Below are 5,916 nucleotides of genomic sequence, written 5' to 3' on the forward strand. Positions count from 1 at the left end.
TAGACCATTCGGCCCCTCGAGTCTGCACCGCCATTCTGAGATCATGGCTGATCATTCACTATCAATACCCAGTCCCTGCCTTGTCCCCATATCCCTTGATTCCCCTATCCATCAGATATCTATCCAGCTCCTTCTTGAAAGCATCCAGAGAATTGGCCTCCACCGTCTTCCGAGGCAGTGCATTCCAGACCCCCACAACTCTCTGGGAGAAGAAGCTCTTCCTCAACTCTGACCCGATTCTGTTCCTATTATTTTATTTATAAAATTTGAAAATATTTGATTACCGGCCTGTATATGTGGCTTTTCTACATGGCAGCCATCAAGTTCAAGTTTACTTACCATCACGGTATAAATGCAGGAAATTGAGCTTCTTGTTGCAGCAGCACATTACACATCAAACATAGCAACGTAAACTTAAATTTTTAATGATCAATACAAAAATTTTTCGTAATGGTTCCTTAAGCTTGTCATAGCCGGTACGTTAGTGGGGATAAGCTCCCACCCACATCTCAAATAGCCTCTGACAACCAAGTCCAGTTCCTGGCCTCACGTGAGGCTTAGGTACTCAACCCATCAGAAACATTTCTACTGACAGAAGGGGCAAAGGCAGGATACCGGTGCCTTAAAAACCAGTCGCTTCGGGCAGATGGGGCTCGTCGGCCGTGGTTGGCAGCCCATCTAGGAGCAGGGAAACTCTGATCTCAAACCCCCGCTGCCTTGCCACTATACCCGCTCATGGGGAAGGCTTCAGGAGTAAAACCCCCAAGGAGAAAAAAAATCCAGATCTGGAGCAGTCCTAGGGCAGGTGGCAAGTCCAGTGCAATAGAAAAATAGCTTGTGCAAGGCCTAAAACATCGACTGTACTCTTTTCCATAGATGCTCCCTGGCCTGCTGAGCTCCTCCAGCATTTTGCATGTGTTGCTCCGATTTACAGTGTCTGCAGAATCTCTCTTGTTTGTGGTTGAGCAAGGATGGCTGTTGTTGATCATTGCTTCATTATGGGCTGTGTCAGATGACATCATCATTACATGCCGTGTCATATGACATCATCATTGCATGCCGTGTCATATGACATCATCATTACGTGCTTGTGTCGTATGATGGAGGTGATCATGGAGACCATGATTGTTCTTGGCAAACTTTTCTATACAAGTGATTTGCCATTGCCTTCTTCTGTGCAGTGTCTCTACCAGACTGGTGACCCCAGCCGTTATCAATACTCTTCAGGGATTGTCTGCCTGGCGTCAGTGGTCGCGCGGATAGGACTTGCGATGTGCACCGGCTGCTCACACGACCATCCACCACCTGCTCCCATGGACCTATGACCTATGGTTGTAGTCCCCTGGGTGAAGATAAAGGAAAGATCAAAGATTAGTTTATATCTGTCACACGAACATCGAAACTCGTGGTGAAATGCACCGTTTGCATTGGGGAAGCCCATGGGTGTCACCACATTACCAGCACCGACGCAGAACACCCAGATCCTACTGACGTCAACTCATATGACTTTGGAATGTTGGAGGAATCCTATCTGGTCATGGGGGTGTGAGGGGCAACATCCAAACTCCATACAGATGGTGTCGGGAATCGAACCCCAATCTTACAGTTGGCTCTGTAAAATCTCCTTCCCTTTCCTCCAAAGGTGGGGTCAGGTTGGTAGATTAGTTGGCCAATAGCCACACTAAATTGGCCCTAGTGTGCAGGTGAGTGATGGAATCAGGGTGAGGGGAGCTGATGGGGGATGTGGTGAGAATAGAGTAGGATTGGGACAATTTTATTGAGATAGCGCCTTCCGGTCCCTCGAGTCATGCTGTCCAGCAATCCCCCAATTTAATCCTAACTAATCTCAGGACAATTAACAATGACCGGTTAACCTACTGTCCAGCTTGGTGGCGCAATAATATCAGTGCCGGACTCCGGAGCGAAGGTTCCTGAGTTCGAATCCAAGCCGGGCTGAGCGTCGAGCTAGCAACTCTGCCTGGTAAAAACAAGAATAGCGTCATGACGGTGCCCCGATACCTCCAGTGCCGAGCTAGGGGCTCTTCAATTACCCTTCCAACTGGACTGTGGGAGGGAACCAGAGCACCCGGAGGAAACCCACGTGGTCACGGGGAGAACATACAAACTCCTCACAGGCAGCGGCAGGAATTAAGTTAAGTTGCTTTTTATCGTCGTTTCGACCATAACTACTGGTATAGTACACAGTAAAAACGAGACAACGTTTTTCAGGACCAGTACAAACACTACACTGAACTGTGTAAACCAACACAAAATCTACTACAGACCGACCCAGGACTGCATAAAGTACACAGAACAGTGCAGGCATTACAATAAATAATAAACAAGACAATAGGCACAGCAGAGGTCAGTAGGTTGGTAGTTCGATGGCTTGGGGGAAAATTTGTTACATAAATAATCAGCTGAATGGCGGCATCTGGGATTCCGTCCATTTCTGTACTCCCGCCGAGTATTTTGTTGCCACAGATGTGGTCCGATTTAATGTCCATTGGAGAGCAGAATGGACGGGAGGGCCGGCCGGCTGGGGCTCGTGTTTTTCCTGGCGCGGACTCCTGCCCGCTCGCCTTGCTTCCCCTTCCTCGCACAACGTCTACGACGTCCTCACCTCTGGGCACTGGCATCAGGCAACTCCAAGGACTGCAGGCCCGATGCCCTCAGCAATCCGAGAGGAGACTGGACGGGGGGGCCAGCCGTCTAAGGCTCACTGTTCTCTTGCCACGGACTCCTGCCCGCTCGGCTCGTTTCCGCTTCCGCGCACAACGTCTACGACGTCCCCACCTCCGGCCACCGGCATCAACCAACTCCGGGTCGCCTGTACTGTGAAGCGTTGTGCTAAACACCCTCTAAAATGGGTTCAAAGTTCAAAGTAAATTTATTATCGAAGTCCGTGTGGGACACTATACACAGCCCTGAGAGACTCACGACATTTACAAAGAAATACAACAGAATCAACGCAAACAAGCAATGTTCAAGAGGCAACAGTGTGCAAATGAAAAAAGGAAACATAATAATAATCAATCAATAAATAATATTGAGAACATGACTTGCAGAGACCTTGAAAGTGAGTCGGTTGTGGGATCGATTCACCATTGGGGTGAGTGAAGTGATCCATGTTGGTTCAGGAGCCTGATGGTTGCAGTCAGCACAGACTTTGTGGGCCGAGGGGCCTATCTGCACATAGTAGGCCTCTATGGGGAGAGAGGCAGGGCGCTGTTGGGTCTGTGGGAACCAAGCGCACTGTGTCTGGCGTGACAGCTTAAGTGTCTGTGTTCTGGTTCAATGGTTCAGGCTTCAGAACAATGTCTCAGAACTCAGTGAAGCTTTGATCATGAGGTGGAGAGAGAGAAAGAGATTCTGAAGAGGAATGGAGGGAGTGAGGGCTTCAGGGGGGGGTGGTGTTTTACACAAAGGAACCTCGCAAGGGAATTTAACCTGCTCAGTGATTTCTCCTTTGTGTTCTGACTGAAGATCTTTGCGCTGACTTCTCTCCGCCAAATGAAGCAATTCCTGGACCCTCTTTCCCAAACACTCACATCCAAATAACAAACTTCACAAGGTAGACGTGCTGGCGTCTCCACTTTCTTAGGAGGCTGAAGAGGTTTGGCCTGTCAACAAGCAAATGGCCACAGATGTACTGCGGGAAGTGTTCTGACTCGATGCATTGCGTGCAGAAAGAATCAGCCATTCAAAGGGACCTGGGGGTCCTCGTCCAGGATTCCCTAAAGGTTAACTTGCCGGTTGAGTCGGTGGTGAGGAAGGCAAATGCCATGTTAGCATTCATTTCGAAATAACCAGAATATAAAAGCAAGAATGTCATGTTAAGACATTATACTCTTGGTATATTGTGAGCAGTTTTGGGCCCCTTATCTTAAGACCATTGGACATAGGAGGAGAAATAGGCCATTCAGCCCATCGAATCCACTCCGCCATTTCATCATGGCCGATCCTGGATTCCATACAGACTGAAGCTGGAGAGGGTTCGAGGGAGGTTTGTGAAAGTGATTCCAGGATCGAACGGCTTGTCATACGAAAAGCGTTTGATAGCTCTGGGCCTGTATTCACTTGAGGGGTGACCTAATCGAAACCGATCCAATGGTGAAAGGCCTTGATAGAGTGGACGTGGAGGGGATCCGGCAAAGCTAAATCTTGCAACGTAGGGGACAGCAGAGCTTGGCTTCCAGATGAGCTCGATGCCTTCTGTGCTCAGTCTGACCACCAGAACGGGGAAGAACCATCGCCCACTCCCGTGTCTCCCAATGATCCTTTGGTCTCAGTATCTGAAGATTTAAGAGAGGGAATCCAAGGAAACCATCCGGTCTGAGTCTGTGCCAACCATCTGGCTGGTGCATTCATGGATAATTCAACCCCTCACTCTGGCAGTGTGTGGTTCCCTCCAGCTTCAAGCAGGCTTCAATCATACCGGTGCCCAAGAAGAGCAAGGTAACCTGCCCCAAGTAACTGTCAACTAGAGGCACTTACATCCACAGTCAGGAAGTGTTTTGAGAGGCCGGTGTTGGAGCACATCAGCTCCCGTCTGAGTGGTGACTTGGATCGGCTCCAATTTGCCTACCATAGCAACAGGTCCACAGCAGATGTTATCTCATCGGCTCTCCACACAACCCTGGAACATCTGGACAGCAAAGGTGCGTACATCAGGGTGTTCTTTATCGACTACAGCTCAGCATTTCAAACCACCATCCCCTCAAAACTAGTCAATAAACTCCAGGCCTGGGCTTCAATAACCCCTTGTGCAATTGGACCCTGCAGTTCCTCACTTGTGGACTTCAGTCAGATCAGGTCAGCAAAATCATCTCCTCCACAATGTCCATCACCACAGGGATGTGTGCTCAGCCCCTGCTCCACTTTCTTTACACCTGTGACTCTGTGGCTAAGTACAGCTCCAACACCGCAGGCGAGTTTGCTGATGATACCACTGTTTTGGCCGTATCAAAGGGGGCGCTGAATCAGCGTACAGCAGGGAGATTGAAAACTTGGCTGAGTGGTGTCATAACGTCAACCTCACATTCAACGTCAGTAAGACCAAGGAGCTGATTGTGGACTTCAGGAGAGGGAAACCAGAGGTCCAGGAGCCAGTAATCATCAGGGGATCAGAGGTGGAGAGGGTCAGTAACTTTAAATTCTTGGGCGTCACCAGCTCAGAGAACTTGTCCTGGACCCATCATATAAATACAATTGCGAAGAAAGCACGACGGTGCCTGTACTTCCTCAGGGGTCTGTTGAGGCTCAGCCAAAACCTTTGCAAGCTTCTATAGGGGTGCTGACTGGCTGTATTCCTGGTACGGAAACACCGATGCCTTTGAATGGAAAATCCTACAAAAGATAACAGATTCAGCCCAATACATCGCAGCTAAACTCTCTCAACCGTTGAGCACATCTACGTGAAACGCTGTCGCAGGAAAGCAGCGTCCATCATCAGAGATCCTCACCACCCAGGCCGTGCTCTCTTCTCGCTGCTGCCATCAGGAAGATGGTACAGGAGCCTCAGGACTCGCACCAACAGGTTCAGGAACAGTTATTACCCCTCAACCATCAGGCTCTCAAACAAAAAGGGATAACTAAACTCATTTAAGGACTCTCTTACCTTGTTATTTCATGTTTGTTATTTATTCTATTTATTTATTTCTTTATTTGCACAGTTTGTTTACAGTTCCTGATGTTTACAGTTTACAGATCCTGTTTACAGTAACTCTTCCATAGATTTGCTAAGTATGCCCGCAGGAAAAGAATCTCAGGGTTGTACATGGTGACGTGTATGTTCTCTGACAATAAATGTTACTTTGGTCTTTCATATTTCCTATAGAGGGGCATCCTTTTAGAATGAGGATGAGGAGGAATTTCTTTAGCCACAGGGTGGTGAATCTGTGGAATTTGTTACCA

The 5,916-nt window shown here is 48.5% G+C and overlaps 1 long non-coding RNA gene across 1 annotated transcript; it reads right to left on the minus strand.

The window, feature by feature from the left end:
- Positions 1-394: 394 nt before the first annotated feature.
- Positions 395-3,871, minus strand: LOC132381486 (uncharacterized). Its single transcript, XR_009508048.1, has 3 exons — positions 3,073-3,871; positions 1,879-1,978; positions 395-1,342 (listed from the first exon to the last, which is right to left on the minus strand). It is a non-coding gene; the product is annotated as an uncharacterized LOC132381486 (long non-coding RNA).
- Positions 3,872-5,916: the final 2,045 nt, after the last annotated feature.

Source organism: Hypanus sabinus, chromosome 26 (genome assembly GCF_030144855.1).
Source record: "Hypanus sabinus isolate sHypSab1 chromosome 26, sHypSab1.hap1, whole genome shotgun sequence".
NCBI lineage: Eukaryota > Metazoa > Chordata > Chondrichthyes > Myliobatiformes > Dasyatidae > Hypanus > Hypanus sabinus.